Source organism: Empidonax traillii, unplaced genomic scaffold, assembly GCF_003031625.1.
Source record: "Empidonax traillii isolate 1590-97213 ecotype Southwest subspecies unplaced genomic scaffold, ASM303162v1 scaffold247:size2371522, whole genome shotgun sequence".
In the NCBI taxonomy this organism is placed as follows: Eukaryota; Metazoa; Chordata; class Aves; order Passeriformes; family Tyrannidae; genus Empidonax; species Empidonax traillii.
In genome coordinates, this window is record NW_020955440.1 from 45,724 (window position 1) to 66,409 (window position 20,686).

General features: G+C 42.8%; 1 protein-coding gene across 2 annotated transcripts in view; it reads left to right on the top strand.

The window, feature by feature from the left end:
• Positions 1-353: 353 nt before the first annotated feature.
• The window catches only part of LCP1 (lymphocyte cytosolic protein 1), a 45,168-nt gene continuing 24,835 nt past the window's right edge, over positions 354-20,686 (top strand). Inside the window, exons 1-2 of one of the 2 annotated variants that reach the window (XM_027888881.1) lie at positions 354-478; positions 18,347-18,350. The gene's annotated coding sequence lies outside the window, so the exon portion shown is untranslated. Of the gene's footprint in view, positions 479-13,066; positions 13,280-18,346; positions 18,351-20,686 lie in introns of those variants that run through there. The other variant, XM_027888880.1, reaches the window with a different exon arrangement.

Genomic DNA, 20,686 nt, shown 5'->3' on the forward strand with positions numbered 1-20,686 from the left:
TTTACACTGGTTTTCACATAGCCACTGTTGGCTGCCCTTGCTGCAAAGCTGTAAATGTCCAACTTGCAGTTCTTATTTGCATCCTGATGTCCAGTCTTCATCATCTACTTTCAGAACTACGTGTCCCACATAAACAAGCAGAAGGTCAGAAGAGGAACAACCGTCCAGGGCTTATACCACTATTTCAGAATGTGGGAGAGCTCTTTCAGACAAATATGTTATATATATGTTCTTTTTTTTGGTTTTTTTTCCTAATAAGAGAAGTAGAATACATTAGTCAGCAGCAGCTTGGTTGTGCTAGACTTCTTTAAGTAGACTCAAATATTTCTCAGAATCACAGAATGTCTACTCTACTCTGCCTTCATTGTCTCCACGCCTGGAGTTAAATGGGTTTATGCAACCAATGGTAATGAACCAAAAATCCTAATAGCTGCAAGAGAGGTATCCCCTCAGACTGTGACCACCATGTATCTGCTATGTATTTATCTTCTTATCTTTCCTCTCAGACACTTTCTTGCGGTGGGATTTGAGGGCACTCTTGTGTTGGCCCAGGGGCACAGAATCCATGAATGGTGTTGTCACAGAAATTATGGACAGAATCATGGAATGGTTTGGGTTGGAAGGGACATTTAAAGATCATCTAGTTCCAACACCCCTGCCATGGGCAGGGACACCTTCTACTAGACCAGATTGCTCAAAGCCCCTTCAAACTGCCCTTGAAGACTTCCAGGAATGGGGCACCCACAACTTCTCTGGGCAACCTGTTCCAGTGTCTGACCACCCACACAGTAATTAATTTCTTCCTAATATCTAATCTAAATCTGTCATCTTTCAGCTTAAAGCATGCCCTTGTGAAAATTCTCTGTCTATTTTAGGCCCCTTTAGATGCTGGAAGGCTGCTAGAAGGTCTCTCTTGAGCCTTCTCTTCTCCAGGCTGAACAACTTCAACCCTCTTAGTCTGTCTGAGTAGGAGAGGTGCCCCAGCCCTCTGATCATCTTCATTGCCCTCCTCTGGATTTGTTCCTGTAGGTTCATGTCCTTTTTATATTGGAGTCCCAGCTCCAAAGCTGGACACAGCACTTCATGGGGGAGCCTCATAGCAGCAGAGTACAGGGCGTACGTAACCTCCATCAACACTTCTTTTGATGCAAGTCAAAATAATACAGCCTTTGCTTAAATTCTGACTTATTTTTCAGGGGCAAGTAGGAAGACCTGCTGAAAATAGGTCTTTTAGATAAAGTTGTCAGTTTAGAATGCAGTGTGTGCTGGGACAGAAGGAAAACCATGAAGTTTTGCGGGGAGGATGCAGAGCAGCTTGTGCATGGGATCTTAAGAAATGCACAGTAATTTCTTTCTCATTCATAACTCAACATCTTTTGCATTCATTGCTGGAACAAACCCTTAGGCATAGTATAACTGTAGCATCCTGGTTCAAATACCAGCTGTCTTCGTGTGCCGTGGCCAGAAATGCACTTGCCAGTGTCCCTAGGCTTTAAGCAGAGACGGCCCACAGTGCTGAAATCTCACAAAAAGGGAAGTGCACTTACTTTTAAAATGAAAGGTAAGAGCTCTTCAGCAATGGGGGAAACAGAGATTACAACATACAGCTGAAAGTACAGTGGAAACGTAAACAGGATGAACTAAATCTACTCTTAACAAAGGCACTTGTGAACCCTTGTTTAAATGTGATTTAAAAGATGTGCAAGCCAGATTCTGCATGGTGCAGTTAAGAGTGCATTGCAGTATTTGTGAAGGTCTTACTTCTCTGAAAAAGGAATCAGGAGAAGAGTGGTTTGTAGGGGATTGTTGCAGGCCATCAGAGCCACCCCACGTTTTTCTTCCTCTTCCTGATGCAGTTGCAGGTCCAGCTCACATACATAGGAGGGAGGAGAACCAGGCGAATTGGTGGGATTTCGTTCAATGTGAGATCTTTGCCCGGCTCTTCTACAATTTGTCTCTCCAGTGTTTCTGACAGCTAAAATGGGTATTTCATTCATGAAATACTCAGTCATGTAGTATATAATGCTGTGAAGAGCTGAAGAACATATTTAGTTAAAGCTGAAACTTGGATACTTTCCACAGTAATACTTAGAAAAGGATTTGAAGTTACTGTCATATCAGACACTCATTGCTGCTCAGGTGAAGGTCATAACTCACCATGTGGGAAAAGACACAGAAATTCCTGAAGGAGCATTAAATGAGCAAAAGCAAGTTAACCAGCAGGCAGACTGCTCCTGCCACTCTGACACTGAACTCTCTTTCTCTTGAGCTATTTGATGGTTTGTGCTAATCTTTTATTTCAGTCTCATTTCACTTCTCCTCAGGTGTGCCTGACCTTCAACCCTGGCTAGTGAAGGGGATTGAAAAAAACCTGAGGATGCCCTCAGGTGTGCCTGACCTTCAACCCTGGCTAGTGAAGGGGATTGAAAAAAACCTGAGGATGCTCCTTTCTTCTCCCACACCTTTGCAAGTCTCTGAATTATGGTGGTAGAGAAAACCACCTTTCTGTCTGTCTCTTATGTCTGGTTTCTCTTACTTCTCTCTCTGTCATCTCTCAGAGTGCAGGACCTTTGGGGAAACTTACTTTCTTCTCCTCTATCTTTCTTCAATTCCTGGAACCACAGTGCCTGCAGAGTCCAGGAACTTTTGTAGAAGCTGGACCTAGGAAAAAAAGAAGACACAAAGATATGAAGGAAAAAAAGCTGAACATCCAGGAGCAGTCTGGAAAAAAAAAAAATTCTTAGCTACATTAAACATTCCTCTATGCAAACTTGATGTGCCAGGGAGGATGGTTTCTGGCCAGCACTTCACAGTAACTGAGGCCATTTTCATCCCTGAGCAGCAGTGTAACTTTGTGTACCTGGTCTGAAGTTCTGGGATGAACTCCATAGCCAGTCTGTACATATTGCCCATGGCAGTGCTCGCCAGGCGCTTCAGTGGGAACATGCCCAGAGGAATGGGACTGGCAGCCCCCGGGTGGATGTGTAGGTACTCCTGCCTAAGGAGATCTACAGAGGATGTGCAGTGCAGCCTCTTTGGCTGGGTCCTCGCATCCATGGAGCATGCAAAATGCCATCAGCAATGTGGGGTTTTGAAGCTGCAGAAGGAAATCATCTCATACTGACAGTACACAAAGAAATCCTACTGCTCAAATGTTAATCCCTCCTCTGTGCACCCTCAGTTAACCTGAATGGGGCATACAGAGGAGACCAAAGCAGAGTATATGCTTCCAGGAGTGGCTCTCAGCTGTTTGGGAAGCTGGTCTGATGACATCTGCTTCCTGTCCATGGAGGACCTGCTTTCCCCCTTCCCTCCTGCTGCCACAGAGCAGGCACTACCTCACTGGGGCAGTCACAGGTTCAGGCTCCCTGCATGCTTGTGTCTTGTCTTTGGCACAGCTTCAGCTGCCTGGCCAGTTGTTTGCTTACAGATCACGACATACGCTGGCCAGTAGTATCGTCTGCAGAGGCTTCCTTCACCTTGAATGTGTTCAGGGGTCTAAGTCCCTGGTATTTGGGAATAGCTGAACTTACAGCTGATGGAGTTTGCTATTCACTGTGTGAAGCGCTGATAAATATCCAAGAACGGGCTAAACAGATCTGCCCAAGATCATCTCCAAAGCCATACTGCTCATTGGCTCAGCTATACAATAAGGGATTGAAACTGTGCAGCAAAGCCAGCTGGGAGCAGGGCTAGTGACACTGTCCCTTTTGGGGTTTTGGTTTAGTGGATGGGTTGTGCACACTTGCTCCGTAGGGGTCAGTGATTGCCTGGGAAAATGGACCTCACTGTTGACTTGGGGGTGACCTGCAAAGATTCCTTGGTCTGTGCATTTATTTGGTGGGATGCAGAGCTGAATAGGGCTACACACTGCTGATCCTTGTGCTGTTTATGCAGGGGATTTTTGGGCAGCTCTCTGGAAGACTTTGTTCTTTTTTCATGATTTGTGAGAGCAAAGAGGGCAAAGTGACCAGTCTGTGTGTCACCTGGGTTAGCACAGGGCTTTTCTCCTGGAAGGCCTTGGTTTCTAAATTCCTGACACCATCAACAAACACACATACACAAGATCAATATGGTTGTGGAGTTTTTGTTTGCTACTGAGTTGTTTAACAATTCAGTTTCCTCTGTGCCTCTTGAATAATTTGTCAAAAGAGCAATTAATGTTTGTTTCAAGTTTATCTGTCTTTTAGGTAACGCTCCAACTATTGCTTTGTTCTGCTTTTCAAAAACAGTCATTTAGGGGCTCTGTTGGGTCCTCTGACATTTGAAAACACACCTGCTGACATTGCCTCATTAGCTTTCAGTGTGCAATGACCACAGCAGCACAGAACATGGAGCAGAGAAGTGAGGATGCAGGAACAAGAAACTCCTCCGCTTGTCTGTGGATGTGCTTTGCCTGTTCCCTAGCAGTGCAGGCAGCTCCTGTATGATACCCACAGGTAGCAACACAAGCAACATCTGTGTGAGCAAACTCATGCTGCCTGATAAGCATCTGACACTTCACTGTCAGTACTTGCTTTCAAGTGGTGGATCTTCCATCTCGCTCTGCTCCCTCAAAAATCTTTCACTTTTAGCAGAGAGCAAAATTAGAAGTCTGTTGTTCTCTTTTGCAGCACATGCTTTCCATGGGATTTTTAAACTTAACTACTATTCCAATATCAAGGGTCTTCCTGACTATATTTTAGTCAGCTGCTAAATACGTTGTTTGCTAAAACTTGTTCAGGCTGCCTCAAACTTTTGCTCATTTGTGTCTTGGCCACTGTTACTGTCAAAGCCCAGCTACTGCTTTATAGAGACTTCGAGAATAGTAACGTGCCTTTGTGTGATTGCCTTGCAGGGTGTATTGACATCTCTTCTAGCCTTAGCTGAGCTTCCAAGAGCTATCAGTGTCAGCCAGTTGGAGAGGAAGGTGGTTGACCAGAAAGATGAGAAAAAAGAAACCAAAATGCAAGGAAAAACTTGGTTTTGCTTACTTGAGATAAGCAGTGCTGATACTAAAAACATGAAGGAAGGATAACTGGGTTTTTGTGGGGCCAGCTGTAATTGGTGTTAGTGATTGTTAAGAGCAGAGAGGGGCAGAAATGTCTGCCCCTTCCCAAGCTTTTTCTTCTCATATCTGTTAGTTTATATGTCACGGAAGAGATTAATCCCAAATGCAAGCTCTGACTCAGAAGTAAGAATTTCTTGGATTTGTTTGAGAAAAGCCTGACTCAGATTATAGAATCACAGAATTCTCTAGGTTGGAAAAGACTCTTAAGTCCAACAGTAAACCAAGCACTGTCAAGTTCACCACTAAACCGTGTCACAAAGCACCACATCTACATGTTTTACATACCTCCAGGGATGGTGTCTCAAACACTTCTTCCCTGCGCAGCCTGTTCCAATGCTTGACAACTATTTGATGGTAGAAATTTTGCCTAACATCCAATCTAAACCTCCTCTGGCACAACCTGAGGTCATATCCACTTGTTACTTGGGAGAAGACATTGACCCTGGCCTGGCTACAACCTCCTTTCAGGTAGCTGTAGAGAGATACCTCCTGTGTTTGATCCCCATACTAATGTCTACACCAAAGAAAACCCATGCAATCTGTTTTTTGTCTTCCTGCAGCTTCAGTTGATACAGGACATGTTCCTTCTGAGCAAAAGGCTGACACCCACCACAGGGCACAGACAACCTAGTGCTGGCTTTCATCCTTCACTTGCAGGAAGGTGACAGGTCCTCCTGATGCAGGTCCAGATGCAGGACTGGCTCTGCAAACACAACCATGGCAAGGCTGCTAAAAAAACCTCTTTCAGTGCAGCAGTGTGGGGGGAAATATTTTTTTTTCAGATGTGCTGTAGAAACTCCGCAAGTTCCTCCTGGGGGATGCAAACTTCCCCTCCTGACAGGGAACTAATAACTGCTTGTAAGGGTTTATGGGCAGCAGTTTCTGTGCAAAACTTTGTCCCATTGATCCCCAGGCTTGGAAAATGCACAAGAGGGGCTGCAAAACAGAAGTGGGAATTCTGTGCTGAATACCTCTAGAAATATTATGAAGAACACTGGCTTCAGTGCTTGAGAGCAAGCAAGCAGAAACTGCTAGAGTAGGAGTAAGGGAGTGAGGAAATGACAAGAGGTAGATGGAGAAGGGGAAAAAAAAAAAGAAAATGTGCAAAGGGAAAATGAGACAATAAAGGGAAGCATGCCAAACGAAGAGGAAGAGATACAAGAATACATATTTTTAAAAATCTGAGTGGGAAAAAAAAAACCCTAAGCTAAAAGCAGAGCAGACAGCCTAGTGAAGTTTCCAACATTTAAAAACATAGAACATCAAAACATGATGATATAGTATTCAAGGAGGCACATATACGAGTGAGCCTATGTGCACACATCATCTTGTTCAGTCCTACAGGTATTTGTGTGCAAATCTTCATCTGGATCCAAGGGAAATTGAATTATTCTTTTCTTGGCAAAAAGCTGCCTCTTTTTCAGGAGAGCAGTTTCATTTGAAATAGTGTTTTTGTTTTTGTTTGTTTTTTTTTGTTTTGTTTTTTTTTTTTGGAGGGGGGTGTTGTTGTTGTTGTGTTGTTTGTTTGTTTGTTTGTTTTTGTTTTGTTGTTTTGTGTTTTTTTTTCACTGCCATGGTTTGCCTCAGAAGACAGTGGACGGGCAGCGCCCGCTCTCCCAGCAGAACAGCTCTATCTTTGCCCCTGGGCGTGGTGCGGAGCCCTGCGCTCATGTGGCAGCCGGGGAGGGGCCTGGGGAAGCCTGTTTTTCTACCGTGTCAAAGCCACCTACTGTTCCGCTTACCAAAAACTCAGTGAGATTGAGGCTGAAAGTGTATGAGAAGGTTGGTTAACCGTGAGACAGCTTCTGCCAGATCCAGATTCTCAAAAATCAGCACTTTGTTTCCTCCCAGTTTTGCGACAAAAACTGACATAACTAAAAAGAAAGGTTTTTTTCCCATCTGTTTCTCCAGGTTTTTTACTCCTGTAAGCCTCTAGCCAGCTGACTCCCCAAAGGCATGTTTTAGTACTTTTCCTCCAATCCCAAAGATGAAGAATTTCCTGAAAGAAATCCAGGAAACACATTCTGGACTCAGTCAGGGTGTAATCAAGACTGTTTTTTTGGGAGTTCAGAAAAACTCCCAAAATCATCCAGAAACAGGATAGCCAGTATTGTTGCAATTGTCTCCGTGAATTACACTTCTAGACACATATCTGTCTGGTAACAGGCTTTTCAGCTGGGGGAGTCACTGACATTCTCTGCTGGAGATGTGGGATTTGCATGGTTTCCTGAGACAGCCAGGGGCATGCACCCTTCTCCCAGCCAGATCTGGGGGTTAACAGTGGCCAGGCTTCTCCAGCTTCTTCTTGTCACTTTCCCACCAAGTAAAACCTAAGATTAGCTCATGCACTGTCATTAATATTTCACTAGTACTCCCCATTGCAGCAAATGGATGGTTTTGATCAATAATTCATGGATGGGTGTAGCCTATTAAATTTGAAGTGAGGTGTACACTTTCCTGTTATTTATTTATCATTACTTTCATTTTACAGGTTTTTTTTCTCCCTGTTATTTCATTTTTCACTTGCTTAAATGCCTCTCCTTCAAAGTTCAGACTGCTTGCAGGAAATTAATCTTGTTCCTTCTGACTTTTAAATAAGGCTAAGCTCTCCGTGAGGGCCTGAGATTGAGCTATAAGGAAAACTTGCAGACCCACTCAGTCACTTCGGTGCAGGAGATCTCTTCGAAACAAATGACTTGGGGAATTTGGTCTGACAGCTCAAAGTTCATCTGTGGCCTCAGAGCTGTCTGCTTTTTGTTTCACAGGGATATTTGGCTTCTTTTGGTGAGGGAACAACCTGCTCCAAGACCAGCAATCAGTTGTTGCCCTGTCTTCTCCTCTGCCAGTGGACACTCTTCTTTCAAAGCCCCTTGCACACAGCTTTTGGGGAGTGTAAATCTTTCTGGAGTGGTTGCAGATTGTATCCTCTGATTAGGAGTGGTCTTTCGCTTTGCTTTGTCGAAACAGCCCTCTGATAGCTTATTTGATCTTTGTGTCTCATCTTGATTCACAAATAAGACAGGTTGTAGTAAAACTGAAAGAAAGTTTTTTTTAGAAGACTCTAAGACAGGTTTCAGGGTTTAGGGTTTGGAAACTGAATGCTGCACAAGCACGTGAAACCATAAACCAGTCTCCCACCCTAGGTTTAACAGGATATTATCCTCCTCATTGTTCCTGTGCCAAGATCCAGGGGAGAGGGTGAGGTTCGGAGAGCTGCTGCTTCTGAGAATTACCCCACCAAAAAAATGCTTTTCAGTATGACAGAACTTCTTTCTACATTCTTCTACCTCCAGCTGTGCCAGTATACAAGCATAGATGTCCTTCCCTGCCCAAGTGCAAATGTCTTGTTGTGGATTCACACTTGAGGCTGCTGTACTTGCTGTGTGGCAGAGGTTTCCCTGTGTTCACACCTGTAGGCATGAGCCATCACCCTCCACCCTAACTTCTCTCTCCTCTTCTCCACGCAGCAGCCATGCAAAGTGCCATGGGGAATGTGGGGGCAGGGAGGTACAGGGGTGCTAGTGAGTCCTGACATGGAGTGTGGTGGCTGCAAGGGGGCCTGAGACCACATTTCTTAGGGAGGGAGAGTACGGTGGTGGACTCCAGTTGAAGTCCTGGCAGGGGTACGTCAGCCCCACTTCTTCCTGCATTGAACATATTTAGACAAAGAGTGAGATGCTCTTGTTGCACCAACAATTCATGATCCATTCATATATCTGATTTCATTAGATCATGAGTCCATCACCAACAGACACGAGTATCTATGTTGTGACAGATTCAATGGGACCTCCCAGCATTCCTTTGCATTCTCTAGGCTTTCTCCAGTAAATGTAATGTGAGAAGAAAGTGTAAAAGGTCTTATTTTCACATGTATTCTGCTAAGTCTGCAGTCTTTAGTATTTTCTCTCTTGCAGAGATCACAGGTGGCATTTCAGGGTACATTGCTAAAATAGTCCCAGCAGTGGGTCAAATTACCAACTTTTACCTGAGTACATGCCATCAGAGTAATGACTCCTGCTTCACAAAACTCATCTGCCTTTTAACAGCATTTGAGTTCTCAGGGTCCATGTTCAGAGGCATTTCAGTACTGAAATCATGTGGGTCCAAGAAGTGTCACGGCCTTTAACAGAAAAAAGGACAGGGTCACACAGAATAAAGGTGCCATTCAAATTGCATCAAACTGCAGTGGGAATTAGATTGGATCCTCTCTACTTATATAAGGGTAAGGTATTATTTGTTTAAATGACATCACCTTTAATTTCCATTAATTTTGATTTGCCCCAGTTTTTCATGGACCATGATGTTCCCCTCAAAGTGTTCATTTAAAATTGTGCTGTCATTAAAAACACTTTGCAAAGTCCACAAGAACCTTCCATTGTCAGCTTGAGAGATCTGTAATGCAGTGCCCGCTCTGCTGCCTACCACGCTCTTCCCATCCGGTGTATGTTCTTGGATTGAGGGCATGTCTACAACCTATGACTGTATCTGCAGTGGCAAGGCAGATGTTGCATTATATGAATGCAATTTTGCAAAGTAGTGGCTTTTGGAGAAACTCGTTTCGTGAAGCAGAAGCAGCCTGCAGGAGGGCAAAGGTCTTGGGAGTTTGCAGTGGGCAGTTAAAAATGTGAGAGCCCAGAGGGCGTTGTGCCAGGAAAGGCAACCACAGGAATATGCTTCCCCAGTTCCCATAAGGAAACTGCTCATCTGCAGAAGACCCAAACTCTCTCCTCACTTGGGGATCCCCTGCAAGCCCCTCAGGGCCGCCAGAACACAATGTTTTCAAGTAAGATCAAGCTGCTATACCTATCCTTAGGAAGATGCCCCAGATCCTTCAAATGTAATTCCCATTCATTGGTGGAAGTGGGATCAGTGGTTCCTGCGTGTTTTTTGGGTTGTCATTTACCTTGCTAAGAAATATCCGAGTTTGATGGCAGGAGAGCACAGGCAATTGCCGCCCTTCCAAGGCTCCCAGGGCACCAGGGGAGGAAGGCGAGAGCCTGCTGGCCGGTAAGGAGGTGGGACTGAAAGAACTCTGCCACTCAAAGCTGCAGGGCTGAGTGAGAGGTAAGGAGAGGAGGAGAAAAGTCGTGGAAGGGTTTGAAGCCTGTGGTGACACGGTCTGGCTGACCTGCGGTGAAGCATGGCTGTGTTACATGGGCAGAGGATGAGAGTGTCAGGGCTGCAAAAGGTATGTGGAAAGAAAGGTCTTTCAGGCACAGGGACAATAAGAACCAAGGTTTTTGAAGTATTTTAGTGGTGACAGCAGAGGGGGAAGGATTGGTTTTGACCTGTGTAGCTGTGGCTCAATCTTTTTATAATTATAGTCCTCCCTCTGCAAGTGATTGGACACAGTGCATGTTAATTTATGGTACTTAATTTTTAGACAATCAGATGCCTTTTTCTAATGTCTTTTTCTGCAACTGGAGGAACACTTCTCTTTTAACTGTTTTACTTTTCATTCAAGTAAATCTCAAGGTATCTGCACTGATATTTTTGGCCCTAAGACTGAAGCTGTAGGTCAAGTGTACTGTTTTTCCAATGCAGGACAGTAATGGACATTTAAGTCAGTATCATAGTACATCCTATCCTAATACCAGCTAGCCTGTTGCTAACCATAAGCATACTTTATGGCAAAATACAAGCTATTTATATTGAAGAGTTACAATTCAACACCCTTCTAGGAAATCAGTACTATGGCAATAGCCTGCAATATCCTGCCCTGTTTAAGAAATTACTTTGGAGAGATCATTGTCATAGAATCATACATTATCAGCTGTACCACAAGCAACCATCACGCAGGTACAAGTTAACCAGGTGCAGGTAGATGTTAACTATTGCACCATAACACTTAAATGTATTTCAGTGCTGCCCAGTAAAATCACTACCAGTGTCAAACTTCAAGAGTGAACGGTGCAGGGTTTAAATAGTGTATTTTCATGACAGGACTTCAGCTGGGACTGTGTCTAAAAACTACTTAAGTTAATAATATTTGGTGAGACAGCATTATTAGGTGTACACAGTGACATTCCAGTAGGTTTTGAAATGAGGCAGAGAAAGGGATTCACGGTTCACATGGCAAATACATCAAAATCTTTTTTTTATGTCTGCCTTATGAATCCATCATATCCCTGCTGTCCTTGTATTTCTAAGCTTGTTTGAGCACTTCTTTAGCACAGCTGGTGCCTATTGGTCTGTGCTGGTATGAATCACTGCTGATGACACAGTACTGATCTCAGTCTGGTTAATATGAATATAAAATGCCATATGGTAGGGTGGAAAATCTGAATCGCTCACCTATCTTCTGCATAAGCTGTGATAACTCAAGAGAGGATGTTAAAGGTGTTAAGCAAACATCTCTGTTAAGAAAACACCCACCCCTAGTTTTCCTGTGCAAATGAGATATAGGATTTAAAGCATACGTCCCTTTGGTGCTCTCTTTTCTATCTCTGAAAAGGCATTGCAGCATTAGTTAGGATGTCATGGAGACCAACAGAAATAGTTAAGGATTTGGATAAGGTCTGTAAGAAAAATGTTGGGGAAAAACCATCAGGCTGGTGTAAAATATCCTAGAAAACAAAGAGGAGCTGTGGCACAGTCTATCAAATAATTAAATACGATAGAGGAGGTATTTTTCTAATAGAAGTAAGTAATCAAAAATGCCTGGAACATGTTTCAGTGTATTTCTGAATACAGCAAATGTATGTGTGCTTCAAAGGTGGATCTTAACTACAGAGATTTGTTCATGGTAAGGTTTTCTTGAAGCTCTCTATGATAGCATGTAGCTGATAGTTCCAACTGGTCTAAGGAATTGGGCATGACAGTTTTTTTATTAAAGCCATTCGGTTTGGTAATGTTTTCAGCTGCCTGTTTTCAGAGTTAAAAGTCAGAATAGAAGTTGTTAAAAAATTTAAGGATGTAAAGCCTGTGGAAAGTGGCAGGAATTTTGCTATTAAGGCAGGACATTTCTTAAAATCCCTTTGGGATTGATGAATAACTTTCCTCTCTCGATGATGTGTTTTCAGATCTGTTAAGGCTTCTGCAAGGCTGCATTATCAGGGTTGAAAGACAGTTTGTATTTGCATCCATTAAACACTTTTACACTTGACCCTCAGTGTAGCTGAGAAACCTGTCCTTGAAATCTGTGTCAGTCATGAGGTGGTGTGAGGACTGCCCGTGTCCTTTTGAGGCTCTCTTGTTCAGTAAAGGCTTGGATGAACTGTAGAGAGACAGCAGGATCACAGAATCATAGAATCATAGAATCAGATGGGTTGGAAAGGACCTCTGAGAACATCAAGTCCAACCCTTGATCCACTACCACCACAGTTACTAGACTATGGCACTAAGTGCCACATCCAGTCTCTTCTTAAATACCTTCAGGGACGGAGAATCCACCACCTCCCTGGGCAGTCCATTCCAATGCCTGATGATCCTGGGCTGGAGCACAACAAATCAGAGAGGAGGCAGAAAGGGCTCAACTTGTTCAGCCTGGAGAGCAGAGTGCTGAGAGGGATCTTCTTGGTGTCTACACCTACCTAACCAGAGGTTATAGAGAAAATAGAGCCAGCCTTTTGTCAGCGTTGCACACTGAGAATGAAAGGCCACAAGTTGCATCAAGGGAAATTCCAACTACATGCATGGAAAAAAGTTTTCCCAGTGAGCACAGTCAGACTTTGTCAGAGGTTGCCCAGAGATGCTGAGGAGTTTCCATCCCTGACAACACTGTCCCAGGGATGCCATACTGGCTCTGCAGACAGTCCTGCCTTGAGCATGAGGTGGGACTGCAGACCTTGCTGTTACACATTTCAGCCACAGCTGCTTTTATCAGCAAAGAGAGGAGGCATTTTGTGTGCGTGTGCACACATGCATGTTTTAGTGAGCAAGACCAGAACTGAGAGGAAGTGGTACACACCAGTGGACCTATTGTAGGAGTAATGAGGTTAGAGACTGCTAAATTTCCTTATAAAGACAAAATCTATGACACTATGATGTTTTGTCACCAGTCACTTCCCACTCTAGACTCAGTCTTGGGCTCATAGTCTTGGGCTTGACTAGTTGCTCTGCAGAAAAGCAAGAATTTCCTGATCACGCAGTGACCTATTTCGACATACTACTTTGCAGTTCCTCAACTCAAAGTTTGGTTTTGTAAGAAGTTCTTCCCTTTCTGTTGGATTTGCAGCTGTTGAGGTGTTTGTTGCTCTGGCAGTTTGGACCCACCGCTTAACCCAGGAGGTAAGATCACAGCATCTGCTGTTTTTTTGGCAAGTTGCCCTCACTGAGCTTACAAGCAGTTTAACTGCACAGGAAATTGTGGTCACCACGAAAAACAGTGCAGGTTCTGTATTAGTGTGAAGCATTTTCCAGTAGTCTTGTGCATGGCATTTCTACTGACCTTCAGGAAAGTGTTTGATGGATTTAATTGGGCAAAGTGGTTTCTGGCTGAGTAGAATAGTAGTCTTTGACTTGACATCAGCTTGGCAGGGCATGATAAAGTAAGAAGCCATTATTTAGATTGCAGAGGGCATCCCTGTAAGAAAGTAAATGTAATTCCAGTGATCAAAACCACCATTTCATACAGATAATGCATTTTGGCTCATAATGTTTACAATGTAATCTGCTGGCTGTTAGGATATTTATATCAAGCTTTTGTAAAGGTAATTATACTTTCCGGAGGATAAGTAAAACTAATTCAGTATGGAGCCTGATTGTAGTAGCGTCTTCTGCTTTAAAAATAGCAATATGGGGTGGTCCTAATGTTATATTTGCCTTTTAAGATCTTGACTGTTAAAGCTGGTCAGGTTTGTCCCTTGTCACCTTTGGGATTTCTGCTCAGGGAGCAGATGAATTATGACTTGCAAATGCCTACAGATATTTTAGGTGGTAGTATGGTGAGCAGCAGTCTCTAGGCTTAACTGTTTGCTCTGTAACAGCAGTAGCCTTGCTGGTTTTTTCATATGACGATTTTCTCAGCGCATGGATTTGGTTTGAATACTGTACAACTGACCCAATGGGACCTCGGGTCTTTGTTATCACAGCCAAAGTCAAAGGCAGGGTTGGCTGATTGATATGTTTTTGCTAGAGATATCAAGTGAAGATGGTCTCTAGAAAATGCAGCTGGGTGCTCAGCAGGTTGCTGTTTGATTATCTTGATAAAAGCAAATCACACTCTGAAGCCTCTCCTGTAGAGTAACTCCAGCATGTATCACTTTTCTACTGTGTGACAGGAGAAGTTTGGCCTTCTGAGATGGGCATAGAGGTTCTGCGGAAGGTCGGAGATGCAGCTGGAGAAGCGCTTCTGAGTAGAGTGGTGATGTGGAAACCCCCTCTGTGGTGGGAAACTCCATCAAGGAGGGTTGCTGGAGTCAAAAGGGACTGGGAAGTAACATGCCCGCTTGCTGATAACAAGAGCAGGGGTTTCTGCTTCAATCCTGACCATGAGGTCCAGATTTATTTAGCTCAGAAGCTGAAGATGGTGCTCACTCTATAGATCAAAAAAGGGATGCATTATATTACTGGTTTTGAATCTGCACCTCTGTAGCACGGAGGAGAGTTATCTTGACAGAAAACCTACCATGAAGTCATCACCATATGATTTTTATAAAGTATAAAAGAATTTTAGAAAGAGCTTGAGTAAAGGGCAAGTAAGGAGATGAGGGAGTTCAGGAGAGTACAGTGCATTCAGAAATGTAGCTAATTTTCATACTCTTGGCCCTTTCATGCAAAAGAGCAGACTTCAGTGAAATGCTGATACAAAGCATAAAATATTTATGAAAATGAAAAATATTGAGGGAAAAATCTGAAACAGTATTTAGGTGGTGTGAGATGAAGCACGGTACTCTGCTTTGGTCCCTCGATGCATTTTTGCAGTTATCAAAGGGGAAAGCTCTAGGGCAGGAAATAAATCCCTTCTCCCTGTGTGAGACCCGTGGGCTGTCCTGGACATGGAGGCAGCGCCCACAGAGAGGAGAGTGGCATGTAAGAGGCATGAGAGAAATGCCCAGTGGCAAGGCTCAGCGACCATGCCATGAGGCCAAATCATTCTTCAGGGGAAGGGGGCTTAGGAGGACTGTGTCTCCTGATGCTTCAGGTTCTACTTCGGTTCCCTGTTGCACCCTTAGAGATGCTACAGCTCCCAGCATGGCACCACTGCAGGATGGGAGCCCAAGCAGCAGGACAGCTGGTAAGGGAGGCTGTCTTTAGATGTGCTCTCTATTTTCTGGTCTGGTTCAGGGAGTGGCAGGGCCAGGTCATTGCTGAAATCAGGGAGGTGTCCTGCAGAGCTGAGTGCAGACTACAGCTCCCGTCATGGGAGCGACAGAAGCAGATTCATAAATCCATGTGGAACGAGTCAAATGCAAATACAGATTTGTATCTAAAAATTTCTTTTTTTACAGCTGGAACATGTTCTTATACATTTTCCATGCACAGAGGAACAGTTTTCCTGCAAGTGAGCTGGAAACACAGGTCCTCTTCTCCTTTTCTTGCATCAGGCTTCCATGGGACATTTGGGACTGAGTCAGTACTTTGTGACCTGACCTACTGCTGTCAGACTGCAGAACACAGGAATAAAAAGAGAAGATTTTATCTATCTGTCCAGAGTTTTGTGCCCATCTGCCACCCCAGTGGTGGTGGGGCAAAGATGGGGTAGCTCCTCACACCCATAGCCAAAGCAGCCCTTGCAGATGGAACTGGGTTGGGCAGTGCTTTCCATGCCAAATGGGACATCTGGTGAATAACTGAACCTGTTTGTCAATCTGGCTTGGTTTGAAAACAGCTTTGGACAAAAAAAAATGATAAAAATGACTGGACATCATTTGAAAATCAAAATTTTCCTTTATCTGTGGAAGAATGACACTTTAAAGCTAGCTAGTTGGTGTTGGTAAAGGGATAGGAAAGATAAGTGACCCAACAAAAAGTGTAGTATACTGGATCTTATTTTTTAAGAAAAATTCTACAGACTTTGTTAAAAAATAATATGCACTTATATACTGTCTCCCTAGTAGGGAGGATGTATGACAGATAAAAGACACATAAGGAGAGTATTTATAGGTTCACAGCTCTGCTTTTTCAATCCAGGGGAGAACTAGCCCTCCCCTGCCACTGAGTGGTATTTGAAAGAGATCTCCATCTCTCTCCAAACCCTGTGGATTTTCCCTTCCTAAGCCTTGTTTACTGGTATTTGATTTAGGACTCAGGCATCAAATTGACAAATAAGGCGCTTTATAAAACAGAACATTAAGAAAATAACTCATGAACATCACCGCGTTGCTTTCTGAACAGTGATATATGTCTTTCCTCTGCGTTTTTTTTTTTTTCAAATTGTATACGAAATAAAATAGGTGAAGTGCAACAGTTTAATAATTCCAGTGCCTGCATACATAGTGAGATTTGCTGTTGCAGACACCAATCTTTTAAAAACCCTTTGAGGCAAAGATTGTAATTTATTGTGGGATAAACTGTGAACCTTTATAATGTACCAGGGAGGAAGTGTTTGCCATAACTTCAGAAAGACTCCTCTCTTTTTTGTCTGCTGATTTAAACAGCAAGATTCCACTCAAATTGAAAGTACTGTGATCCAAGTTACACACTACTAATTGAGTCAAGTATATTTCTGTCTACTTTAGGATTTAAAATTTAGCTCAGCATCTTTGAGGAAATTTTGAAAATTCTCTTATTCATCTATAGCTATTTAAGAAGGGAAAGTGTCATATCTCTAAGTGCACAACTTGAAAATTTAACTTTTTTTAATGAGTAAAATCATGTGTTTGAAGATGTTGCAGTTTGCGCTTAAATGATTTTCAAAGTTGTTGTGTAAAAAATGTGTGTAATTGACATGTGGTTCACAATCTGATGATATTTGCTGATACTGTCAGCCATGGTGAGTAGCTGATTAGCTGGAGACTAACTCACCAGCAAGGAAGAGACATACAGATTCTAGTTTTTGTCTTACATCATTAGCAGAAAAAAAAAGCTATCACAAAAAAAAATCCACTCAATCTGCTTGGAAGCTGTGACAAACAAGAATAAAGGACACTGTTCATTTGTCTAAGATGGTTGGATATCTCAGAGCTATTGCTGCAGAGAATCACTGGCAGCTCCAAACTGGCTGAAAGGCTTTGGAAATTCAGCTTTAATCCTACTGTCCTGTTGTGCTTTGGGTGCACTATGGATCACGCTGCTAGACCAGGGATGTTAGAATGTTATTTTGACCAGAATTGTAAGAAAACCAACAGATAATAACTATATGAGAGAAAAGCATGATAATAGCAAATATTCTGAGACTGTGAAGTTTAACTGGGAGATAAAGTATTCTAGATTATACAAAAGGACATGTTTGGCTGACTGCCTACAAGATGGCTTTGCTTGCTACATTTTTGTTGAAGGATTTTGCTGATGAGCACAAGATGAAACTTCAAATTGAGGAACTTCTAGGCCACATTGCTGTGGTTGTAGCATTGATTCTTCTTTCAACATGAGATCCACTGAGTAATTTGTCTTTTCCTCAGCCCTTTGTGGCAACAAAAATGGCAAAAACTTGTCTCCAGAAGGAAAATATCAGAGCCTAACTCAAAAATCTTTTCTTGTCTCTTCCTCAGCCCTTCCACGCCATAGAAAATCAGCTGAGACACATTTTTTGAACAGAAATACATATGAATATATGGACTTATGTGTGGTAACTTATGAGAGAAAGGTAGAGGGAAATATTTCTGGAGAGGAATATCCTATCAGGGATATTCTGATGAGTGACCAGAAATGGGCAGGTACACAATGGTGCAATAAATACGGGACGAAGATAGAATATGCTCAAGATACTCCCTTTTCCCTTATATTTTTCTGGCCTGCGAGATGCTTACTATCACAAGAGTTTGCGAACAATTCTGAGGCCCCTTCTCTTAGTCCTTCCTGCTGCTAGAATGATCCAGAGCAGGATGTGCATTGGGGGAGGATTGCTGGGAGTGCCCTTTGATATCAGCTAGGAGGGAAAGTCCAATGCAGACAAGAGCTGGGAAAGTATTCCCCAACCCTTACAGAAAGCTGGACATTGGAAAATGGATTTGTGGATGAGACAAGAAAGAGAAAAGGAACTAGAGCTGTGAGCTCTGGTAAAGTAAAAGGCAGAGTTTTGTGCGAGGAGGGGGACAGTCTTACCCAACTCTAACAGCTGTGTTTTGCAACAGTGAGTGCCTCTTATTTCATCACTTTCAGAAAAAAAGCAAGTTTGAAGAGAAAATAGCAGGAGAAATAGGGAAATTTATATATGACAGGGAACATGTGTTGTGTCACTCTCCCAACAGCTAGAGAGGTTGTCATAGAATTAACAAAGTTAGGGTACATTAACAAAACAAAGCCCTGATGGTATAAAGTGCATAAATATTAGTAGTTAATTCAACTTCCTTGGCACCAAATTCACAGTTAAGTTGTTCCTGACTAAATGTGTTTGTGAATGTTGTCCCATTAAATTTGCTTTTTTGCTTTGGGAAAAAGTACAACTTTATGTCTAGCTGTAAAGTGCCATTTCACACCTTCAAGGTTTTCATTGCCATGCTTGCAATAAAGCTTAAAAACCAGAAAAGCAGAGGAAAATATGAAACAAGGTAACCATTTAGTACAACTCTTGGAAAACCTTGAGGTTATAATGGCTTTGCCATTTATTATTTATATTGCATGGTGGGTGCACACTTTGCCAAGCAATGCATAACCAGGCTGCTTCTCAGACTATGGCTTCAAAATCGAAAAGAAATGAAAGAACATCAATATCACTTCGTTTCAATTTAGCAATAACATTCAGGTATTAGGATTATTTTAGCTCTTCCTTTATATTCCAGTCTGAAAATAGTTTGTTGTTAGATCTCTTAAGACATCAGTGTGATCATCGGTTCTTTTGAGGATAAGGTCAAATAAAAGGAGGCTTTACAGCATGGCTATAATATTGGTTTGGAAATGATGGCAGGGAAGGGAGTGATTCGTTAGAGGCTGTTTTGGTATCAGTTTATTATGACTCTCAGCAGCTTAGGTGAGATCATTTTCCCTTTATTTACATTAATCTGTAACTCAATAGTCTTCTGAGGAGGAAAGAGTGCGTGTGCACAATTTTATTTCTCGCTTTTGCAATAGTGGGTTTATCCTGTTTGGCAAACAAGAACAAAATGTCTCTTCCAGGCAATTTGTAATCTGGATGTCCTGAAGCCATCTGAGTCTCAGAGTGTCTCATGGACTGTTTTATTTTCCTTCTGAATGTTCATTACCTTCCATTTCTTTCTTGTTGGCAGTTCCACTGTCTTTCTTGCTCTGACCTGGGGAGCTGTCTTCCCCTCCTCAGCATCCTGTCTCAGCATCCAAGCATGTGCAGACTTTCACCTCATTCTCTCTTAAGGAACTTCAGTTCTTTCACTGATCTTCCATCACACCAAATTCAAGATCCTTCCTCCTAGCTGCTGCTGATCTTCAGTATCTCATTGGTGCTGATAGCTAAGCTGTTTGCACTCAGCCCTTATTAAAGTATCCACTTGTGTTGCCATGTCTCTCCCCTGCCAGCTTTTTTCTTTGCTTCTTGACGTACATCGCTGTGCTCAAAGCCATTGCCTGGGTCTCACCAGCTGATTTTCCCTTTGCACCTCCCTCAGATAGCTCCTCAACAGCCATTCCCTTCAAATTAGCTTTTTCAACTTGTTCATGTTTCTAAGCATTTCCACATATTCTTCTTTGCTCTTATCTTCTGCATTTTTTTTCTCTGCATCTGTCTTGTCGCACTGATTTTGCAAATGGTTTGGAGCAGAGCAGCACACCATGTGCTTGCAATGCCCTGTGGATTGTCAGTAACTGGACTATTCACCCAGGATTGTTGGATGCCCTCTTGATGGGATGCCCAAAGTATTTTCAGTTTGCATTGAGGACGGTGAAGTGCTGGAAATGATTGACCCTTAGGAGCAAATGGCTCTGCTTTTGGCTGATAAAATCAGAAGGAAAATATTGAGCCTGACCTCTCACAGCATTATCCAGAAGCATTTTACATTTCTGTGTGTCTGAATATCATGGTTTAATGATCTAAGCAAAATAACCATTTTATGTACTGAAAAGTAGCTTTTTGAAAGTGGATTTTCTCCTTTTTGCCATGTGTTGCTAAAGCTCTGGACTTTGACTTGCTTGATTTCCTCATGCTTTGTTTTTACTACCTGAACAATTTAAAAAATGACAGTGATTTTTAATTGGGAATAGCTATGAAAACTTTAATTTAAAAATTCTGGTTTTAATTAATTGAGTGTAAATTTAAGGGCTTTCACACGCTTGCCAGGGGGGCTGGCAGAGGTCTTCTGGCTGCAGGTGAGCCTCGAAGATCTGCAGTGAAGACTTTTTCCCTGCCTTTATTGCAGTCTCTTGCTGAAAATAGCATTAGAGATAACCCTGAAACTGTATAGAGGTGGTAGCTATAAAGGGATGTTTTTGTTGGTATGGATTTTACATGGCATTATGTGGTATGGATTTTTTTTGTTGGTATGGATTTTACATACAGTGGCGAGCACCAGTGTCAAGCCCTCAGAGAGATGATGGGTTATGATGCATTTGACCTGCCGAAATAGCGGTGCACATGGCAGCAGGGTGCCTGTCCAAATCTCCCTGCTGCGAAAACAGCGGGGTATT